At 39.4% G+C, this 23,621-nt stretch overlaps 1 long non-coding RNA gene across 3 annotated transcripts in view; it reads right to left on the bottom strand.

Moving 5' to 3' along the window:
* LOC103788644 (uncharacterized) overlaps window positions 1-23,621 on the bottom strand; it is a 469,911-nt gene that overhangs the window by 15,000 nt on the left and 431,290 nt on the right. The window contains exons 9-11 of one of the 3 annotated variants that reach the window (XR_013528147.1): window positions 9,513-9,707; window positions 9,296-9,357; window positions 884-1,034 (exon numbers count right to left, since the gene is read on the bottom strand). This is a non-coding gene — a long non-coding RNA (uncharacterized LOC103788644). Of the gene's footprint in view, window positions 1-883; window positions 1,035-9,295; window positions 9,708-23,621 lie in introns of all 3 variants that reach the window. The other 2 variants (XR_013528146.1, XR_013528145.1) reach the window with 2 other exon arrangements.

Here is a 23,621-nt window from a genome sequence, read left to right as displayed (position 1 = left end):
GCCTTCATTAGGTGGCTGGCACTGTGTTAAAGGGTTCTTATGAATTATCTCATTTAATTCTTAAGACAACCCTAGCAGATAATAACTATTATTATGTTATAATGGGGGAACTTAGACCTGGAGAATTTAATTATCTTGCCCAAAATAATACAAGCTAATAAATGGTAGACTCAAGAGTTGAACTTGGGTAGTCTGATTCCAAATATGTGCCCTTAGTCAAAAGGAGCTTATGTGAAATAACTACAAAAGAAGGTCCAAAACAAGAGTAAGATATTTGTTGGGTAACTATGAAGAACAAAATAATTCCAAGAGAGTTGGAAGATTTTGGATAAGGGATAATGGATAAACTGACAAGTCTGGAACTGCTTGCTTTTCCTTGCACATTAACTGAGTCAGGTCATGGCTCTTTTGAAAATGTTTCTCCTATTAGATATAAAAAAATAGAGCATTAACTATAAGCAGACAGTCAATTTCCTGAATCAAGATTTTGTTGGAAGGGTAGGTCTGTTACAGTTGGTTATTGACTGAGAACTCCAGAGCCAGAGAAGCTCTTTCATATCTTCCAGGGAACTAATAACTCTGAGTGCTCAGTAAGGGCCAAGAGGCTTAACCCTGGTGAGAGATGAACACTCCCATTAGGGCTCCACTTCAAAACTAAGTACTCTAGTTCTTAGGCAGAGGGCTAGGAGAAGGAAACTGGAGGGCTATGCCACTTGTAACATTTTTGCCACCACACTAATAAGGGGATTCTACTCTAAAGTCTAAGCATGCTTAACTTGACCTCCCACAGTGTGGAAAATTATGTGCAGCTATGTCTGCAATGACAACATATTTTTCAAAAAGACTTCAAAGTTTAACTGGATTCCAGCAACAAGCACATTACCTCTGGCTCAAACATCTATGAATTGGCCAGAGTCAAATTGGTCTAGACTTGGCTAAGTTAGGCTTAGCTTCAAGCTGTAGAGTTGGATCTAGATGAGCTCCATCTGTCTCTCATTTGCCTCGATCCAGCAGCTACCAAGGTGTATTTTTATCTATAAGGACAGAAACACAAGACAGGAAGTTCAACTGTGTAAGCACTGTTCACATTTTTATTTATGCCACATATACTAACATTGTGTTGGCCAACACAAGTCACATGACTAGGCTTAAAGTCAAGTGGCTGGAAAGTACACTCTACTCACCAAGATGGCATGGGCAAATTGTGAGGAATTAGAATCACTCCAATAAAATCTAACCTTCATAGATAGATATGGAGAAAATAAAGTATCAAAATGAGTGCCAAGAGCTGTCACTGCAAACCATCTTAGACACAAATTGATTGTCCCCACCAATATTTTATATTTCTTTGCTGTGGGCTGTATGTATATAGGAATTTCACATGGCTATCTCCTTCAGGTTCAGCATTTAGAGGTAAACTCTATGGAAAACATATTCTAACATAGAAAATCTGGGGCCATAATGGGATTTCACTGAAATGGAATCCATGGATATGGTAGCTTTGAAGAAAAAAAAAAAGCACGTGATTGGGCATTCAGCTTTGTCTGGGATCTTAGAAGCTGTGCTGTGGTCACAGTGTAATTTACATTAGTAGGAAACAAGAACCCATTTTATAGCCAGAACTTTCTGCCTAAGGATGAGGTTAAATTATGAAGCCGATGACAGTTAGGTATTTTATTAACTAGTGTAGACGCCAGTGAGCACAAAAATGTCTGTCTTGGGTTATGATTTCCTCTCTCGGCCTTCATTTGAGGTGGCTCATCATTTTTAATTCCTTGGCTCATCTTTCTTTTTTTGTTCTGTTCAAGCAACTCTAGCTAAGCCTGTATGACATCATATTACCTTTCAAGCTGGTTTCATCTTTTTCTTTTCTCATCTTCTATATTTTCCCTGCATTATTCACAGATCTTATTTGTATTGCTGTTTTTGGTACTCTCTATGAGTTTCGGGAACTCCGATCTTAGAATTTTTTTTTTTGATTCAGGGACTTCTGACATTTCTACATCATTATATGCCACTCTTAGCAATTGATTATACTTTTCTCTGGCTCAATGTCAGCCACACTGTCTCATAACAGAGATGGTTTATTGTTCCACATTTCTTAGGCAGATCTATTGTTTCTTTTTAATGTTTCCTGGTTCCAGGTCTAAGAAGTTTTTTATATGCATTTTAGACTTATATAAACAGTGTTAAGTATGACTTTGTCTTCCACTTCTTCCTGTGTAGCTATCTTACCCTGAAGGAGAGACGGGGAGACAGGGAGGAAAGGAGGAAAGTGGGGGCTGGGGAGAGAGAGAGATGAACAGAGAGGAAGAAAGGTAAATGTGTTAAACGGGAAAGAATGGGAGGAAAAAAGGGAAGATTGAATGCAGGGAGGGAAGGAGAAAGGGAGGAGGAATAAGGGAAGGAGAGAGAGAGAATGGATGGAGAGAGAAAGAGAAATGAACAGAGAGATAGCATAAGGCAGAGATCCAGAAAGCAAAGAAAGAAGTTGGGAAGGTGAGAAAAATTGCATGGGTAGCTCATACCTAAAGGCTTTGCTGTGAAGATCCCTTGACCCTATGATTGTTTCATGTGCAACATTTGCCCCTACTATATAAATGTAAAGGAAAGTGCTAAAGAAACATAGAAAACTGATCTTATAAATTAGAAGAAACTCTGAAAGTGTGTGAACATTCAGTATAACACAGATGCTGAGGTTTCCCGCTTATTCCTGGAGTCTGGTATTACTATTGACAGACCTCTCTCAAATTAGAAAGCTGCAACCTTCCAACCATGCATATTAACAACCCAAATATCTGCTGAGAGCTGCCACTTTGTAAGTTTTCCATCACTGCCTCTCAACTTCCAACAGCGAAAAGCATGCAATCTCCCTCATCTCCCATTTCTAGAAACTACATTTGCCAGTTGCAGCTGCCGAGGAGTGAGAAGCCTATAAACTCAGGATGTTTAAGACAAATTTGTTTTCCTGTCTGCTAGCTACTGAAAAGACAATTAAAAGATTATGCTTAAGGAAACCCCAGAAAGCTTTCAACACCTTTAGGCAATACACATGTTTTTCCAAGTGCCCAGTGTGCACAGAGACCCTATGATTTTACAGATGGTGGTGGGATCCTGCCGAGTCCAGATATTGGAGGCAGTGCTCATATTTGGCTATTAGATGATGCTGGTTGGTAGGTGGATCCTGATATTGCACCCATGCTGGAGGTAGCACATGGGTGTATCCATGCATGCCATTCCAGGTAATGAGCTAAAGGTCCTCTGACCAAGGTGATGTGTGATCTTCTTTCTCCCAAATCCACTTGAGCATGTATACATTCTTATCCTACTTGTCCTCACTGCATATTTCACCCTGTGGTTGTCTTCCTCCTTGAAATACTCTCTTCCTTGGTTTCTGTGACATTACACTCTTTGGGTAAACTTCCTCTGTATTTCCTTTCAGCTTTTCATTTGCTCCACTGTATTTGTGTTGGCATTCCATTTGCTAGCCTCTTAAGTTTTTGCTGTCCAATCTGCCTAGGTGGGCTTTTCTAATTACACAACTTTAAATATACATGAAATTATCTAAATATTTTCTAGCCCCAAATTCCATAGTCAAAATGCTCAGTAGATCAGCATGGGTTTTCCTTAGCAACGTCAAATTCACCATATTCCCAGCATCTCCCATCTCCTCAAACCAGATTCTTTTTTGGGTGGCGATGGCGAATTCTTATTTCAGAAAATGGTGCCACCATTGACTACCTGCCCAAATCTGAAATCTGACTCTTGCTTTGTTCACATTCCAATATCCAATCATCAGAAACCTTATGTTTGTACTTTTTAATATCCCTTGAGCATTTTCACTTCTCTCCATCTCCACTACCACCTCTGATGAGTGGTCATTATTGCTGATGAGGATTATGGCAAGGATCAGCTAGCATCACTGTATTCATAGACTAGCTGTCTGCAATCTATACTTAACACTGCAGCCAGAATGAGCTTCCTAATACATAAACCAATCACACCCTTTTCCTCCTTCTACTTTTTAGGGGCTCCACATTGCCCTTTCTGTAAAGTCTCATATGCCAGCATGACTTAGGAAGCTCCTCCATAACTGATTCTTGCTTACTTTCTCATGCACATTGCTCACTGCTCCCTTTTGCACACCCTACAGTCTGGCCACACTTATCTCTTTGGATTTTCCTGGACATGCCTTGCTGCATTCTGCACTTGAGATTTTGCACATTTTCTTTCCTCCTGAAACAATCTTGATAATGCCTAATAAATTTTTAGGACTAGCTTTATCTACTAGCTCCTCTAGGATGTCTCATTTTCATTTACTCATTCATTCGTGCATTTACTAAATATTTTTTAGGGAGCCTGTCTGTGCAAGGAGCTTGTCTTTGTCAGTTTGGGCTGCTGTAAAAACTATCACAGACTGGGGAACATAAAAAAAGAAGTTTATTTCTTACAGTTCAGGAGACTGAAAGTCCTGGATCAAAGCACTGGTGGATTTATTATCTAGTGAGCATAATTTTTAAAAAATGTGCTTAAATTAATGCCAGAAAGCTTTCAACACCTTTAGGTAATACAAGTTTTACCTGGCTCCTAGGTGGCCATATTCTTGCTGGGTCCTCACATGGAAGAAAGGGAAAGAAAGCTACTTAGGGTTTCTTAATAAGGACACTAATCCCATTAATAAGGGTTCTGCCCTTATGATCTAAGCACATACCAAAGACTTCAACCCCTAATCCCATGACATTGGGGATTGGGATTCGAGCATATGAATTTAAGGAAAGCACATTCATTTCATAGCAGAGCTATTAAATTCCTGAGCCCTGGGTTTGTTGCCAGCCCTTAAGATGTCCCATAGCAGCCGTACCTAGCTCTCTACATTTGTCACACTGCATTTTATTTGCTTTTTATGTAAATGTCTCTCCTACTAGACTAAGAGTACCTCCTGGGAAAAACCAGTGTCTTATTGGATTTTTTGTTTTTGCAACACCCAGTTCAGTGCCTGACATATAAAATAGGTGTTCATAAAATATGTCTGAAATAAGCAGATGAATAAACCATTTTTTAATTTTTTTATTCACTCTTAGAACATAGACACATCAAGATTAGGTTTGCCATTCATCTAAAAACATCTTTTTTTTTTGCACTTAGATTGGCAGAGCCACTTCATCTCAGCACCTGCTCCTGAAGCAAAATCGTAGAAATCCTTCTAGAATCTCTTGCCAGCTCTTCCTGATACAACATCCCTAACTTCAACGAGTGCAAGAAGCAGAAAGCCAAGGCTCTCTTAATCTGCCCCTAGGTTCCCTTTCTTGCTGTAACTTATCTTGCAAGGGGCATGAACACAACCAGTTTCAGGGTGAGGAACTGTGTAATTGTGCACACACTGAAGATGGGGACATAGTTTTCTATACAGAATCTCTCTAGTTTCCTGTCCAGAATCTGTTTTTTCATCTTTCAGAAGCCCTTTATTCCATTTTGCTAAATATCTGTGTTTCCCAGGAATAAAATTTGATCTCCAGGCAGCTTTCAGTATCTGCCCTGCCTCTGTAGCTGGTCTTGGCATTGTCACAACAAGCATATGGTAAGATTCAATAATATTTGTTGAATTGAATTATCTTGGTGGTAAGGGAAATGAACCCTGTGGACTCCATAGAGCCACAATGGTCAGGAGCTTTGTGTTTAATCTGCTTTAAACCCTTGGGACTAGAAATAGATGAATAAAATCTGGCCTCAGAAATCCCTTGCTGTGTGTTTCCCTCTTTGTCTTTCTTCAGTTTATCTCTAGCCACAATATACATGTGGCTTACCTTATAAGACACAATCTTATAAGCTAAGAAAATGAAGGCATTTCTGTGGGCTATGTGAAAACAATTCAGTTGGCCTAGACTTTTATGTCAGTTTCAGGGCTGATCCAATTGCTAATACACTGTGCACAAACACAGCATTAGAGAAAATGCACACAGAGTCCTCACTGTGATTCTTAGGGACAGGCAATGGTGTTCAAATAAACATAAAAGACCAACGAATCCCATTATGTCTTTTCTTACTCACGTACTTCCCTGTATTAAGCTGAAAATGATGATATGGAAGGAATGAAAAGACAGGAAAATGCATCCCCCTTTTTCTTTACTCATCGTTAATCATCAGTAAGAAGAAGAGAGAGAGTGTTGGTAGAATTATAACAAGGAGTGACATAAAAACTGTTGAGTTAGTTTTGTGCAGCATTTCAACTATTCCAGTAAAAAACAAAATACAAATGCTTATATGAGTTATGAAATATAAATTGTATTTTTAGTGACTCCTCATAAGAGCAAAATAATTTTCAGTAATTTCAGTGACTCCTCATATGAGCAAAATGTTCTTATATTCGCATTTCAAATTGTCATTGCATATTATAAAGATAAATAGCAAAATTAATGCTAATAAAATTTAAATTTTTATTTTTTCTTAGAACAAATTGAACAGCAAATTAAAAAACACTATGATGAGGTAAGAGAGAAGTTGTGGAAGAAAAAGAAAACCCATTTGCTCTTACTGCCGTCAACAGCCCTCTTTTCCTGTCTTGTGAAGGAAAGATTCCATATTTTCACTTTGGACTGGGCCTGGCACATTTTTTAGCTAGCCCTAATTACTAGACTAATGATGTGAACATTCATCCCACAAAGATTTTCTGAGTGCCCACTAGTGCCTAGACTTAAAGAGATAGATTAGAGAAATACCTAAAGAGATAGGCAGAGAAAGCCAGCTGACACTACAAAGTAGAATGTAAGAAGCAGAGACCGGGAGACACAGGCAAGAGACTTTACAGAGACTTGGTACAGACTTGGGAGGCTCCTTGTCTTGTTTGGCCCAGGGAGACACTGAGCTAAGGCTCACAGAGATGCTGCCTGAGCAAATGTCCACTTTGTGCAAGTGAAAGCTGTCCTGAGCCTCCTTGCTTGAGACTGGAGTGAGAGTCAACTTACTTGAGCAATCAGTGTCTTTCATAGGCTGCATGACTTATTCTGGGTTCTTCTCTGCTCATAGTATAGCTTGTATTCCACTAGGAGGAATGTCAGATACCTCCTGTGTCAGCTAAGGATCTAAGATATGGGCTATTAGCCTGTCTCACTACTTCCTAGTCTAGCCTTACTGGGGCTGATAGAATTTAGCCCTTAATACTAGGGTCTTAAAAAAAGGACAGGATCTTGCTTTCTTGAAATAGTCAACTGCCTCTCCTCCCTAATCTTCCACCCTTGGCCATGAGGTAAGATGTTCTCAGGGTCCAGGTATCCTTCTCTTAGAATGAAAGTAGCTGGTGATAACCATGTCTGTGACTTCTTTCAGACCAAGGCTTGACAGTTTCTGGACCCACAACTTCAGCAACCTTTAAAAAAAGAAAATCCATGGAGTTGAGTGGGTACACAACTCCACACAACTCCACTCAACTCCATGGATGGCCTGTTGATGAATGTGTACCCACTCAACTAAATCTTACCTTACTTAAGCCAAATCTAAGATAAGACTTAGTAAGAATGGGTATGCATTCATCTTACTGGGTTGGTTCTTCTAAGTATTTCTCTCCCATGTCTCCTCATTAGTCCTTTTCCCCCTACCCCTACTCCACACCAAAATCACTTCATCAGATGCAGAAACTTATATTGGTTTGTATACTTTTGAGGCCTGGTCATTGCTAGTGAGGGCCTATTTTTATTATTCACTCAAAATTACTAGTGTTACTAGTGAATAAAACTAACTAGTAATGCTAATTAGTAACACTAACTTTTTAGTAACACTACTAACTAGAGTTACTGTCATGTGATTCTTGGGGTGTCACTTCGCCAGCCAGAAACCTCTGTGGCCCATGGTGCCTTTGCCCGAGTTTTGCTTGAACCCTCTGGACTCATTTTGCCAAGTTGGCCTGGTGAACGACACCCCAAGAATCCCATTGTGCTGACTGGTCTATAAGCGACCATGGATGGGGCCCAGATAAGGCACCACAAGTTCCCACTCTGGTTTGTGGGACTAGTAGCCTGACCCCCAGGCTTCAGGTCCTCCCTGGCTTGAAGGTGGGGTTTCACCTGGCACCTGTCCCTTCCACCCAGGAGGCTGTCTGCCTCCTGCTGCTGTTCATGAGGTGGGGCACCTGCAGGCCAGTGCCAAGCTGTGCTCAGCCCCACCTGTCTCCCTCCTGTGCTTTCTGGCACCCAAAAATCCAGAGGTGGCAGAGGTGGCAGGGGGCTGGTGTGGCAGTGCTGCTCTGAGTGTGCGCATACTGGACCGGGCTGCGACAGCACCTGGGCGTGGCCCCAACCTTGCTCTGAGATTGAAGGGGTGCTGGGGCAGGCCAGGCAGCAGAAGCAGACACTTCCGAGCCTTCGGGGGCAGGCGGGCCTTCCCAGGCTCCCTAAGAGTGCACAGATGCCCAGGTCGTGGTCCGTAGCCGTGGCTTAGGTGGCTGCAGCTGCTCCGGGGAGGGCGGGTTCCTGCCTGCTCCCAGCCCCAGCTGGCTCTGTGTGGCACACGCCCTGGCTGCCCTTTCCTGGCTGGTGTCCTGCAGCAGCTGCTCTAGATGGGCCACCGCTGTCATCATTACTAGTTAGTTTTATTCACTCAACTCTTTGTTCTGTTAGTGTTAATAGTATTACCAGTTAGTAATAATAGTAACATATTACTAGTTAGTAACTAGTGTTAGTAGTTAATGTTACTTTTAGTAACTCTAGGAACTAAAACTTGAGGACAGAGTTTTTTGCAAAAAAAATCATATTTCAAAAATTTTTTTTCTTAAAATGGGATTGTCTTCACATAAACAAAGTTGTCATTCATTCTGCTTTGCTCATCTCCCAAACTGAGTTAATCACAAAGTGAATTAAACAAAAAGCAAGAACAACCCTGTACAAATAACATCTTTAGGAATAGGGAGATGGTCAAAACCTCTTGATGAAGCTTCCCCAAAATCCATTGCCTTGTTTATTCCTTTAGTCAGGTATGCAACATTTATTGGGGGCTCCTAATTGCTAGGCAGTGAGTGGGGAACTGGATGTGAATGAAGCAAAACAGATAGTTTCAGCCTCTGTGGAGCTCAGCCTAGAGTTTAGTTGGAGGCACATAAGTGTTTCAACTGTTCATAAACTTACATCATTACAAACTGTGTTTAGTACTATGGAGTAGATGTATAAAAACCTGTAATGTCACAGAACAGGAAGTGAGACCTGTTAGGTAAGAGTTCAGAGAAATATTTCCCGGAGTATAATGGGCTGAAGAACTGAGCTGCGTTGAGAGAGCTCTCAACTCCTCATTTGCACATTCTTGGTCTCACCTTTTCGTTGTCTTTCTCTCACACCAGCTGTAGTTCTATGGCTGTAGTTCTGGCCAGGAATTCTGGAAAGGAGAAAGACAGTCTTGATATTATAGTCTCTCTTATGCACTGATGGGGTTTGAACTTTGCTCTTTCCAGGGGCATTAAGAAGAACTCATTTTCTCTGCAGAAGGGCTAGGTTTGATGAGTACATTGAATGACCCCTGCCACTACTCACCCATGTATGTGGTAAACACTGCTAATCAATAGAGGCACTTGTTCTTGCTGAGCTTAGAGGAACAATTCTCACAAAATGTCTAGATATTTGCTTCCAGATGATTGGAGCTGCAGTGAAGCATGGAGTCTACTTGCTGTTCCAAGTCTCACATGCCCGCCTTGCTTGATAAATGGAACACAGTTGGTTCTATATGGGCTAGGAGAAAGTAGATGCATGTAATGGCTTGAGTCTGCCTCTGACTTAAGATTCATCTAACATTTGGGTCAAGGAAATCTCCTCTTCTACATTTGCAAATCAGACTCAGATACTGTTCTGGCCTCCTGGGAGCATGCAGAAAAGTTATTAAATTAATGGTGTAAATGCTTAGGATAATATTTGACACTTGGTATTTGGTAAATAAATAACAGACACCAGTTTAAACCGTCATCATTATTAATATTATTATAAGGGAAAAGTAATTTCTCTTAGGAAGAGTGGATCTACCTGCAAAGATGGAGCAAAGAGTAAGGAAATGAAATATTGTCATGTGAGCACTGTCAGATTTTTCTTGGCAACATTTTAACTCCAAATTCTATTTGTCCTTGAAGCCTGCACCTCTCCCTACTTCCCACTCACACACAAAATCAAGGAGTACTGGGTCACCTGGCACTCTTTGTCTTATTACTGCCACTGGAGCTAGAGATGCTAAGAATAGTGACCATAGCCCCTATCTTTAAGAGGCTTATATTCTAGTGGGGAGGCAGAAAATAAATGAATAAAGTCACCCCCATTTTTGCCTTCATGGAGCATGCAGACTGGAAGAGGTACAGAGATATTAAATCAATAAACATATAATTTAAAAATTATATAAGTTCTGTGAAGCTAAGTAACTGGGTAAAAAAGAGGGAAAAACAGGAAGAGCTAACTTAAAATTGGAGCATCTAGTCAATCAAGACCTCTCTGAGAAAGCAGAATTTAAGCTGATGGTGGTCTCCTTTTTCTATGAATATATGCTTGGTGGGATGAGGGTTTCTCCAGTTGTTTCAATAGTGTATCATACATATAAGGTCAAGAACATGCATCCTGATCTATCGGGATAAATCAGAAAACTCCCCTGCCTTTGTCCTGCTGTTAGTGAAAGAATGGGAACGTTAAGAACACTCTACTCAAAATCTTTGGTAGAGTATCATTCATCTGTCCTACTTTAACTTTTGTCTTCATATGAAACCCGATTCTCAGAAAAGCGTGTGGCTTCCACCTCTCCACGGATGCATGTCTGGGATAAACTGCTACTGAATATGCTGCATCCACAATGAATGCTCAGTAATGCTCTGTGGGGAAAGATGAATGCCTGTGGTAATAAAAGAAGAAAAGATATGAATACTGAATTATATTTAAGATATAATTCTGGTTTCATGTCATAAATGTTTGGTTTATCTGTAGGTAGAGATACACGCTGATGGTAGACACTTCTGTTGGGGATATACATGAATGTGCTGTTGGTGAAGGCTTGTCTACCCCTCTCAATCTTATCAATGCCTAGATGTAGCAGACACTCAACTCATGCTAGTTTGCCTCTTCCTCCTCTTTCTTTTAATTCCTTTCTTGTATTCATTTATGCACAATTCTTTTTCCCAGCTACCGCCTATTACTTACAGATCCAGAGAGTGGAAAGGGGCTTACAGACTCATCTGGTCCAAGACAGTCGATTTTTGCTCTAGGAAGCTCACAGTTAAGAATTTCAGATTCTGTTCATTTAGGATTAGGTGTTCATGGTTGGTTGGATTCCCTAAAACACTGCTAAAGACAAAAATAATTGAGAAACACTTCGAGACATAACATGATAGAAAATATGGGTAGAGATAAAATTGAGATTCAACTCAAAAAAGTGCACCACCACCTGGAGAGAGAATTTCGGAAACAGACACTAAGTGAGAAAGACAAATCCTGGAAAGCTGGCTGCAAGAATGGCATAGGAGCAGTGAGCAGAAAAGCAGACTTGATTGTGTGATGGGATCAGGCAACAGAAAATAGACTGTTTGGGATAGGGCACAAAAAATGCCAAGTAAAACATGCAGGGGAGATTCTCCCTCTGTTCTTTGGTAATATCGTTCTTAGAGAAAAGGTTATTCCATTTTGTTAGCTGAGCAGCAGAAAGACAGAGATGAATTGGAGGAAGTTCAGCAGAGCAGTGAATGGGGTGAACAGTTAGCTTCTGGGGAAAAAGGTGCTAACATATAATGCTATTGAGGGACTGTCATGATAGTTTTCTGTTACAATGCTAGAAACCAGAGACACCAAGTGGGGAGTGAGATTACTTGGGTACACAGAGGTTTAGTGGAAAATGATTGCATATGATTAAGAATACAAGAAAATAGGTTAAATGCAGGGATGAATTCTAGCAGAGACAGAATCAATTTTTCAGCAAATTAAGTTAGCATGCTAGAAGTTGGAGCAGCTTAATACAAAGTATAAGATATGTATCTTTCCTCATAAACTTTCAGCTGTGGAATGCCTACAGCCAAACTATTCTCTCTCTCTCTCTCTCTCTCTCTCTCTCTCTCTCTCTCACTTTTTTGTGAACAATCTTGTTCTTTCCTGAGGGTATTTGCACCTACTGTTTCTGGATTTATCATTGTCCACCTTTTCTCCCTCCCACCCAAGATCTCTGAATGGCTGGCTTCTTATTGTTATTCGAGTCTCATGTCTTAGCTACAATGTCACCTTTCCTTGTTTTAAAATGAGGCTGTGAGTGGTTAGCAACTGACAAATATCACTCACACTCCAGAACCCAAGCCCTCCAGTCTCAATGCTGCCTTACTTAATAAGAAATAGACATTTTAGTTAGAGAAAATATAGTTTAGCTTATACGATAGGAGATCTAGAGGTAGCAGCTTCTCATTTGAAGTCTAGGAAAATTCAACCAAAAAGAAAGAAAATATCTGGTGACCACAAGCCAATTAGGGCATCTGAAAGAAAGCTTTATGGCAAAAATAGACAGGTGCCTGTAGGAGAACCACCAGCTTATAGAATATTCAATGGTTGGGCTTTTACCTAAATAATTATAAATACAATTTCTGCTCGCTAAACATCATGTCTCTTTTAGAAGAATAAACATACACTAACCAGTGGAAGTGTTTATTGATAAAATAAACTCCGAGTACTGTACCATGAAATGCGATGGCATTTATTATTTGTTTTGGAGCCATACATTGAACTAAATGCTTTATATACTGTATTTCATTTAATCTTGTTATATAACCATTTTACAGATAAGGGAAGTGAGGTCTAGAGGTTCAATGACTTTCTGAAGGTCACAGTGCTAGAGAGTAATGAGAACAAGAGATGAGCCAGGTGGTCAAAAGGTACCACATCTGTAAAAATGCACTGTACCTTTCACCCCTTCCCCTACCCTCCAACCCATATTGGCAACCGTTTTATATGAATACAAAATAATAATAATTGCTTCTACTCTTATAATTGTTAAGCTCATTTCTTCTGCTTCAGACTTCAGTTCAATCTCTAAGATCTAAAATAGCTCACTGCCTTTTTAGAGTAGATATTATCAATATTTGTTCAGGGAATGGTTGAAGAAACCTATATTCATTGAGGCTTTTTTTTTCTTGTTTCTCCAATTGGAATAATTCACTTAATTATATAAAACTGTTACACGGAGCCCCCATTTTCCAGTCTTCTAATGCATGAATGTAACTCTTCTCTGAACCTTTCTTAATGTTTCTAAGCTTGGTAGTGTCCTTTACCAGAACTAAGCACACCACTATTTTGGAGCATAAACAAGTTCAAACCTGATTTTCTATGTACAGCAGGATTTAAGGGATGGATAAATCAGAGTGGATGGATGGATGACGAATGAATACTATAAACTACCAGGTAAGTTTTAACCTTACACTCTGTATTACACTCTCTTTTCAATTAAAAACAAATATTCTTCTACCCCTTCCCCTACCCATGAAGCCATATGGCCCCCAGGATAGAAAGATAAGATAAAGTGTTGACTGACTTTGGTGGGGACCTCCAAAGTAAAGACCAGTGCATCTTTCCAGGGCCTCATATCTGAGTTTTTATCTTGCACACCAAAAGCATGCTCAATTAAAAGGGATTCATTGGATAAATAATTTTGGGGTCATTTGGACACACCATCTCCCTCTTAGAGTGCCTTAGTGTAATAGCATATTTAAGACCAATAGTAAAGCCCCATAGTCAGGAAACCTATTTAACTCAGATTGGCTCAGATGTATTTACCTACTGCCTATGATCAGTCACTGAACACACTGGAAAAATGCAATTTCAGAATAATAGAGTTTGAAAGGAACATTTTCTTTCATTTGGATACATGGTGTGATAGTTAATAGTGCATGTCAACTTGATTGGATTGAATAATGAAAAGTATTGTGTGCCTGTGAGGGTGTTACAAAGGAGATTAACATTTGAGTTAGTGGCCTGGGAAAGGCAGACTCACCGTCAATCTGGGTGGGCACCATCTAATCAGCTGCCAGAACAGCCAGAATGAAAGCAAGCACTAGAATGTGGAAAGTCTAGACTGGTTTAGCCTTCTGGCCCACATCTTTCTCCCCTTCTGGATGCTTCCGACCCTTGAACATCGGACTCCACATTCTTCATATTTGGGACTTGGACTGACTTCCTTGCTTCTTGGCTTGTAGATGGCCTATTGTGGGAGCTCACCTTGTGATCGCACAAGTCAATACTGCTTAATAAACTCTCATTTATATATACACCTATCCTATTATTTCTGTCCCTCTAGAGAACCCTGAGTAATACATATGGTATCTGAGAACACAGACATTCTATACTAAGTCCTACACAGGTGTAATGTCACTGTTGACCTGTAGGATTTCAGGCTGGATTTCAACTTGTTCAGTTTTTTAAAAATCATACTGATGCTTTTAAAAACATTCTTCTAATCTTTTTAGAAGATCTTTCTCCAATAAATTCATGAAAACCCCTTCAATTTACGTGAATTTTAACTTGTGCTTCCTTTTGATACAAAGTTTTCCGTAAGTTTAGCATTTTGTGGTAGGAAGTGGTTCTCTGCTTTAATTCATTTGTCTTCAATATACCTATTTCATGCTCTAAGAGATGTCTTTTAAATTAAATGAATGAGTTACATAAATAATTTATTATTCTATAAATTTATATTACATAATTCTTTTATTAGTTACCATTCATCCTTCTGACTTTAAAAAGATCTAATGTTGCTAGTCAAGTTTTATTTAGCATTTTATCTCTCATCACCCTGGTTACCTTGGGTGTTGTATTTATTAGTTTACAGAGCTACCCATAATAAATCACTACAAACTGGGTAGCCCAAAGAAACCAAACTCTATTATCTCCCTGTTCTGGATTCTAGAAGTCTGAAGTCAAGCCATCAACGGAGACAGGCTCACTCCAAAGGCTCTAGACTTCTAGTTTCTGGCAATCCTGGGCATTCCTTTGGTTTTGACAGCATAATCCCAATTGCTTCTTCATCCTCACATGGCTTTCTTCCCTGGGTATCTGTGGGTCTCTGTCTCTAAATTTCTGTCCTCTCATAAGCACACCAATCATTAGACTTACAGCTCATCCCAATACAGTACATAATTCAACTCAGCTTGATTACAGATTCAAAGACCTTATTTCCAAATAGGAAACAGTTCTAGATTCCAAGTGGACAAGAATTTTGGGGAGACACTACTTAACTCAGTGTAATCCACTCTCTGGCTCCCAAAAGTTCATGTCTTTCCTACATGCAAAATACATTCCCTCCATCCTAACATCCCCAAAAGTCTTGAGTCATTCCAGCATCAACTCTAAGTCTCAAATCTCATTAAATATAATTAACCAGAAAAGTCCAAATCTCCTCTTCTAAATGATTTAAATCAGGTGTGGGTGAGACTCCGAGTAGGGTCCATCTCAAAGTAAAATTCCTCTCTAGTAGTGCACCTGCCAAACTAGAAAACAAGTTATCTATGTCTAGAATACAATGATGGGACAGACACAGGGTAGAAAATTTTTATAATAAAAGGGAGAAACTGGGAAGTAAAAAGGGGTGATGAGTCCCAAGGAAGTTTGCAACCCAGCAAGACAAGCAGAGTTTCAAAGACTGAAGAAAATTCTCTGTGTCTTGATGCTCCAAGGGCCTGAGGTCTGGCCCTCTCTTCTTGGCCCACATGAGTGTAAGCTCTGTCCTTTCAGCCTGTCACTCTATCCTCAGTGCCTTCAGAGTCATTTTTCCTTTTGCTTTAAGAATAACATACTTTTTTGTTTGTTTGCTTGTTTGAAACAGGGTCTCACGCTGTTGCCCAGGCTGGAATGCAATGATGGAATCTTGGCTCACTGCAACCTTCACCTCCCAGGTTCAAGCGATCCTCTTGCCTCACCTTTCTGATTAGCTGAGACTATAGGCGTGAACCTCCATGGCTGACTAATTTTTTGTGTTTCTAGTAGAGGGTTTTGCCATGGTGGCTAGAGACTGGTCTCAAACTCCTGGCCTCAAGAAATCTGCCAGCCTCAGCCTCTCAAACTGCTAGGATTACAGGTGTGGGCCACCACACCCAGACAAGGGTAACATGTTTTTTCAGCTGAATTGCTCTATCAGCCAGTTTTCTTCCTGTAGAAACCCAGAAGTCCAACAGCTTTCTTTCACTTCACCCCTTCTCTGTCCCCTTTACTCTAAGGTATAGCTTTTAGTCCTGTCTTTCACTTCACCCCATCTCTGTCCCCTTTACTCAAAGCTATATCTTTTAGTCACATAACATTCTGAAAACCCTTAACAGTATTCTGTGGACATTATGGGGATCTATGCCATTAGACAAAAAGTTTCTTCACACATTCCTCCTGGATATCCCGTCTCTATTCCTGGCTTTTGCTGACATGGCTGATTGAATGCATAAGTCATATGCCTAATCTCTTCAGCAAAGAAGTGTCCAACTATACCCATGGGGTTCTCTTCTAGAGCTTGCTTTCTCATATTTTTGCAAAGTGATGAGGCTGACAATTTTCCAGATCATTTGGTTCTGGTTTATGTTTTGCTTAACAGTTTCTTTCTCTATTTCTTTCCTTTCACATTTTATTATAGGCAGCAAGGAGCAACAAGGCCACACTCTGCTTGGGAACCTCAGTTAAATATCCAGGTTTATTGCTCATAGGTTCTGCTCTCTACTCAACAACAGACTACATTTCAGTCAAATTTATTCTACTTTCTAACAAGGATCACCTTTCCTCCAGTTCCTCATTTCCATCTGAAACCTCAACAAAGCATCGTTAATATTCATACTTCTAGCAATATTCTGTTCATGACAATATGTGTTCTCTAAAACAATACAAATTTCTCTAAAGTCCTCCCTCTCTACTTCTTCTGAGATCTCAGCAGAATTGCCATCAGTTTCCCTATTTCTGTTACTGGAAAGGGGTCCTGATCCAGACCCCAAGAGAGGGTTATTGGATTTCATAAAAGACAGAATTTGAGGCACATCCACAGAGTAAAGTGAAAGCAAGTTTAGTAAGAAAGTATAGGAAAAAGAATGGCTACTCCATTGGCAGAGCAGCCCCAAGAACTGTTGGTTGGCTATTTTTATGGTTATTTCTTGATTATATGCTATACAATGTGTGGATTACTCATGACTTTTCTAGGAAAGGAGTGGGGAATTCCTGGAACTGGGGGTTCCTTCCATTTTTAGGCCAAATAGAGTAACTTCCTGATGTGGTCATGGTATCTGTAAACCATCATGGCACTGGTGGGAGTGTCTTTTAGCATGTTAATGTATTATAATTAGTGTATAATGAGCAGTGAGGACAACCAGAGATCGCTTTTGTCACCATCTTGGTTTTGGTGGGTTTTGTCTGGCTTCTTTAGTGCAGGCTGTTTCATCAGCAAGGTCTTTGTGACCTGTACCTTGTGCTAACTCCTATCTCATTCTATGACTTAGAATGTCTAACCTCCTGGGAATGCAGCCAAGTAGGTCTCAGTCTCAATTTATCCAGCCCCTATTAAAGATGGAGTTGCTCTAGTTCAAACACCTCTGACATTTCTACAAGAGTATCTTCAAAGCAATCTAAGATTTTTCTATCATGCACCTAAAAACTCTTCCAGCCTCTATCCATTATTTAGTTCCAAGGCCACTTCCATATTTTTATGTTTTTCTTTATCACAATAGCACCCTACTTCTTGGTACTAAAATCTCTATCAGCGAGGGTTCTCAAGAGAAACAAAACCAATAGAACATATACAGACACACACACATATGTACAAATATGTGTGTTCTTATATGAGTGTGCATATTAATGTATACATGTATATGATTTATTTTAAGGAATTGATTCATATGATTGGAGCCTGGTATATCTGAAATTTTTAAGGTAAGCCAGCAGACTGGAAACTCAGTCAGGATTTCTGTGGTGCAGTTTTGAGGTCAAATTTCTTCTTCCCTGGCCAACCTTAGTTTTTGCTCTCAGGACTTTCAATTGATTCAGTGAGGCCCATACACATTATTGAGGGTAATCTCTTACTTAATGTAAGCTTATTTTAGATGTCATACATGTCTACAAAATGCCTTCAGAGCAGCACGTAGTGTCTGATTAAATAACTGGATATTATAGCCTACCCAATTGACACATAAAACTGCACATTACAGGTGCTTGTCCCTATTTCTTCTCCATTTCTAGTTTATTTCACTTAAATTGCAGAGAGCAGATCTATACATAGCTGTCCAGGTCTATCTTCACCAAGAATAGAATAGAGTGTCTTTTCATTTTCAATATACATCATACTTTGTCAGATTTTGTTTTTCAGTTGCAGTTCTTCATTGGACTGGTAATAATATTGGCTTTATCAATCTCTCATTCTCTAACTTACTCATTCCACAAACATTTGTAGAAGGCCACCAAGCTCTAGGGAAAAGAAAATGGTTTTATAAATTAGTGCTTTCTGGGATAATGTTTATAATCTACATGACTTAACAGTAGCCACTAGCCACATGTGTTTATCGAATACTAGGAGTATACTTAGTCTGATTGAGGAAGCAAATTTTTATTTTTGTTTAATTATAATTAATTTAGGTTTACATTTAAATATCTAAATGAGACTACTGTATTGGGAAATTATATTTCCCATATGCAATTGTGGTGCAAAAGTAATTGTGGTTTTTATCATTAAAAGTAATGGCAAAAACCACAATTATGTTTGCATCAACCTAATAAATTATTGAGTTTCTTTTACTAAGATATGGGGATAAATTAGATTTTGATTATTGTTTCAGAGATTGTTAGAATAAGAAGGAACTTTGAGCAAGAAAGGATTTTAGAGTTGTTCTTTTTTCGTGGATGAGGACTCAGAGGTCAAATGAGCTGCTGAGGATTAGAGCTTGTTAGAAGTAGTGCAGGATCCAGAACTTCGATTGGCTGCCTGTCAATTCAGTGTTTACTTCCCTGCCCTGTTATACGTCCCCATACAATTAGACCATTTGATTTTCCACCTGGAATCCCCAGCCCACTTTGACTCTAATTAACAAATGCCTCTGAAAATAGAACTCAACCTTTCACATGGTTTCAGAATGATTACATCTTGCCTGCACCATGGCAGAATGATCTGGCATTTTCTATCAGTAGCTAGCTGGCTTATGAAACACCTATCACTTCTGCAGTGATGCTAAAAGGATGTTCGCTCTAGTCTTGCCTGAACCCCTTATGCTTTATTGGAGAGAGAAAACCATTCCATCTGCATAAAATGAGTCATCAGTATTTTCTTTGGAGAAAAATGTCACTTGGTCCCATGATGCAATTTTTGCCATAGCACCTTTCTCAGTAAATCTCTAGTGGACAAAAACAGATTGAGAAGAGCATCCTAAGAGTTTCTCACAGGACCATTTAACTACTTTCTTGTTTGAGTGAACTTCCTTTGTTCATTTCCACTGTGTAAAATAAACACATTTATACTGACAGTGTGCCTTTGTCAGCATATTGTCCTTATTAAAATAAGCTTGAAAATATATTGCACTATACCCAAAACAGAATGTCATATTGACTCTGCATTTAATATACTATCAAAGTATTAAATATAGCCCATGAAGTACTCAGAGGAAAGTTTGCTTCTGTTCTTTTTAGACTAAGTAAAATTTAAAAATAATGTCAATCAGTTGCTGCATAAAATGGACCTGTGCTTTGCAATGGGCATTGAATTTGAGGAGCAGATGGAAAGTATCTCTGAGATGAGAATGATTGAATAATATAATTGTAAACATGCTTTGCCAACAACAGATTTTTTTGTCACACTGATCAATTACTGAAGATGAAATTCTTATACCAGATAGAAATGAGGATTGTTATTTAAGGGAAGAAGATGATACTATCTCGTGGTGCAGAGCTTTATTATTTGGGGCGGACATCCAATACACTGTCTGTGATTGACAAGATGATCCAAGTTCCAACATTCCTATGAGAGGTGAGTCATCCATCCATTGATACTAGAGAACCACATTTAGATTGGATATTTGAGCCATTAACATATCTCCCCCAACTCTCTCAGGTAAAAAACAGTAATAACTAACACTGAAAAATCTATGGGATAAAGGTCAGCCATTATAAAATCAGCCACAGTATAAAGACAGTAATTTGAGTTTGGGTAATTGTTTTATTTTTAAGGCAAAGCATCACAAATTATAATAAATGTAGCAAAACTGAATCAATCCAAATGGCCTCTCTTTCATTCTAATCACCTTTTTCATTCTGTTATATGGTCCCCAATTTTTTAGGGAAAGAATTCTGGGAAAGTTTATTGTTTAATATTTATCAATATCATTTGATACTTGTATAATATTTTATTTCAATGAGTAAATTATGTTTTTCCTTTAACAAGCTGTGGGGCACAAGTGGGGAAAATTTTAAAATGTAAGGTAATTATCAGCGGGATGAATACAATATCAGTCTCCTCCCAATACTTTTATTAAGTTAAATGGGAGTTTTGCCTGCACAAGGACTGCTGGTTGGGAAGTCAATAGAAACAGCCAATATTTACGTGGCTAGATTAAAAATCAAATGCCCCTACAGGACAATAAGCAGAATGGTGTTCAGAGTGACATATACCAATGGCCATAACATTTCTCATATGCTTAATTCAGACTTTTCTAATTTTATTTCTCCAGAACCTCTTTCCAGAAGCGGCTCCACAGAGTGCCTTTCCAGTGCTGGCTTAGCAAGTACTCAGAGATGACTCCAGTTCCCAACCTGAACTAATAAATGCAAAACAATCTTTTCCTTCTCACTGTCTCAGACTCTTATAACCCTCCTAAAAAAAGATGAGAAAACCATCATTACACCTTGTACACGGATGAAGAAGCCAAGGTATATAGCTTGCTTCACTCACATGGCTTCTTAGTGGCAGATAGAACTTCACATGTTGCTGGGAACCCTTGGAGATGGATAAAGAAGCCTGGAGCTCTAGTCCTAATGGCTCCACTCTACAAAGAAAGTTAACCAATTTTCATGATGCAGAGCAGAATTTCAGAGTTGAGCAACACGGTTTCTAAAATGTCCTTACCTATTCCACTAACAAATTGTTATTGAGGACCTAACTGTGTAGGATCTTGTCCTAGAAGCTCTTGGCTATTTGAGGATTCAACAAACTCACATTTCAGGTTTAAGTGTCACCCTTTTATTGGAATACTTTCTTTCCTTTGTGCTAGTTTTGCTCTCTGGCAGGCTTTTCTCATGAGCTGGCATCCCAGGGTTCTAACTTTCCTTCTAGCCTGGAAACCCCACAGAAAAAGAAGGTTTTTTGACTGATGGTTCCAGTAAAAGTCATGAGGTTGAGTTTTACTGGATTGATCTGCATCGTATACTCATAACTGGACCAATTACACTGGCCAGAAATTGAACACACTGATGGGCCAAGCCTGTGTCACGCACCTAGCCTTGAAGACAGCATGAGTTTTGCCTGCACAAGGACTGCTGGTTGGGAAGTCAATAGAGGCAGCCAATATTTACGTGGATAGATTAAAAATCAAATGCCCCATGTAAAAGTTATTGGAATGGGACTGGCATGATTCTTCGAAGAAAAGTAAGATGTCACCAGATAAGGAGGAAATAGTGATGAGCAGGCAACAGCTGCCTTCCAGAGAAAAGTTAAAATGATCTCCATTTTATAAATGAAAAAGTTGAGGCTCAGTGAGATTAAGTGGCTTGAATATGAAAGGGACAATGATGAACAGTAGGAACAAAGTTCTTAACTTCCAGCCCCTGAGAAAATCTTCCTAGACATCCATCACATCTCTGATCACTGAGGTCAGGAAGAAGTGTTCCAGTCACCTTTTAAATCCATCCACTGCCAATAGTAAAAAAAACAAGAGAAGGCACTAATCAGATTTTATAAATTCTGAAGAGCTCTGCATATATTTTGGCTAGAAAGTTGTTTGTTCACTTGTATTTAATGGATGGCCCCTTATCAGACAACACTGAAACACCCATTTAAACTGCAACATCTGTATTTAGGTCTGTTGAAGACATGTTATCATTAAGTTGAAAAATTGCTATCTCAACAGACTCATAGGCTTTTCAACTTTGTCTCCCAAGTAAAAACTCTTTAACAAAGAGCCTTAGTGTTGTTAAGGACAAATGCTGAGAATTCAAAGAAGACCTTCTTTTGAGAGGATGATCTAAGAGGAATTACCACCCTGGATACCAATCAGGAAATGGCTAGCTTCACAGAAGAGCCGGCTCAGCATTTATAGTGATTAAGGTGCTTAGAATTACGCTTTCTTTATTGACTTTTCCAAGCCCTCTCTGTTTTGAAAAACTAAACTCAAGTGAAAAGTATTTTGTTAACTTAATTAAGAATTTCTGACTTGTTTTTATCTTCTTTACACCTTGTAAGATAGATATATCTGGAAAGAGTATTAGAATAAAAACATGTTAATTCAAAAAATACCTCTATGAGAAGATGACAGAAGCTGTGGCTGCTATTGATGTTTGGCATGGACCCCAGAGAGTGGTATTGAGGCTTGTTCAAATTCTTTCCACTTTTCTGAATTTTATAGGGACTCAGCAACATTACTTTTTAAAAAAAGCCATCAAATCGGTTGAATGGTAGTCTAACATCATGCTTTATGTCACTTGGTCATTCTGATTGACAGAGCTGAGGACTTCCTTCCAGCCCTGTGGGTGTAAGTGCCAAGAAGATAAAAAGAGCCAGGGAAATGATGTCAGGTCACCATGTGTCATGATGTCGTGAGTAGGGAATGGTGGCCCAGAGAAGTGGAAGGGCAAGATGTCCTCCCAGGGCTGGCTGTCAAACTTGTAGGGCAGGACTGTGACACGCTGAGAGCAAAGGATCTGCAGGAGCTGGCTGGATGCCAGGGCACACAGGGGCACACGATGGAGCTTCTCTTTTTAGGGGGATAAAGTGTCTTGAGCCCCAGAGTCTCCGAGGGGATCAAGGAATAGGCTGAGAAGGGTCTGCCCTCAGCAGAGCTAGAAGTGAGTGACAGTGGGAACTGGTGTGGTGTATGCATATGTGTATATCCAAATTCACATTCACATCTGTCATTTTGCTTGATTTATAAGGAATAATCCTAATCATAATGCTAAATGCATACTGATTCATTGAATCCTCACAATAGCCCGAGGGATGAGATAGGTAAATGAGGAAGGCATCCTCTTTCTTGCTTTACAGAGGAGGACACCAAGGTTAGAAGCCATCAGGTGATTAGCCTTAAAACATGCCAGCATTAATTGTAGGCAAGTCCATGAAAAGGTAGCCGGGCAACATGGCATAGTGATTAATGGTTTAGAATCTGAAATCAAACAGACTTTTATATCCTGGTTCTTCCATAACTGTCATGTTCTCTTAGGAAAGCTACCTAACTTTGAGCCTCAGGTGTCTCGACTACAAATGAAATTATGATAAAACACATCTTTGTAGGTATTTGTAATAGTACAATTAGAAAAAATAGGTAACACAATTAGCACAAATCCTGGCACAAGCTAAATATTTAACAAACACTGGTAGCTATATTTATTGTCATTTTCTGGCATGTTCCCAAGATAGGATCCAGAGATAAGAAGATAGGGAGCTAGTTGTCAAAAATGGTGTTCAGGTTAGCAACTGTGTTTTGGAAGCAA

The sequence above is a fragment of the Callithrix jacchus genome, chromosome 16 (assembly GCF_049354715.1).
Source record: "Callithrix jacchus isolate 240 chromosome 16, calJac240_pri, whole genome shotgun sequence".
Taxonomy (NCBI): Eukaryota; Metazoa; Chordata; class Mammalia; order Primates; family Cebidae; genus Callithrix; species Callithrix jacchus.
This window is presented reverse-complemented; position numbering and strand designations above follow the sequence as displayed.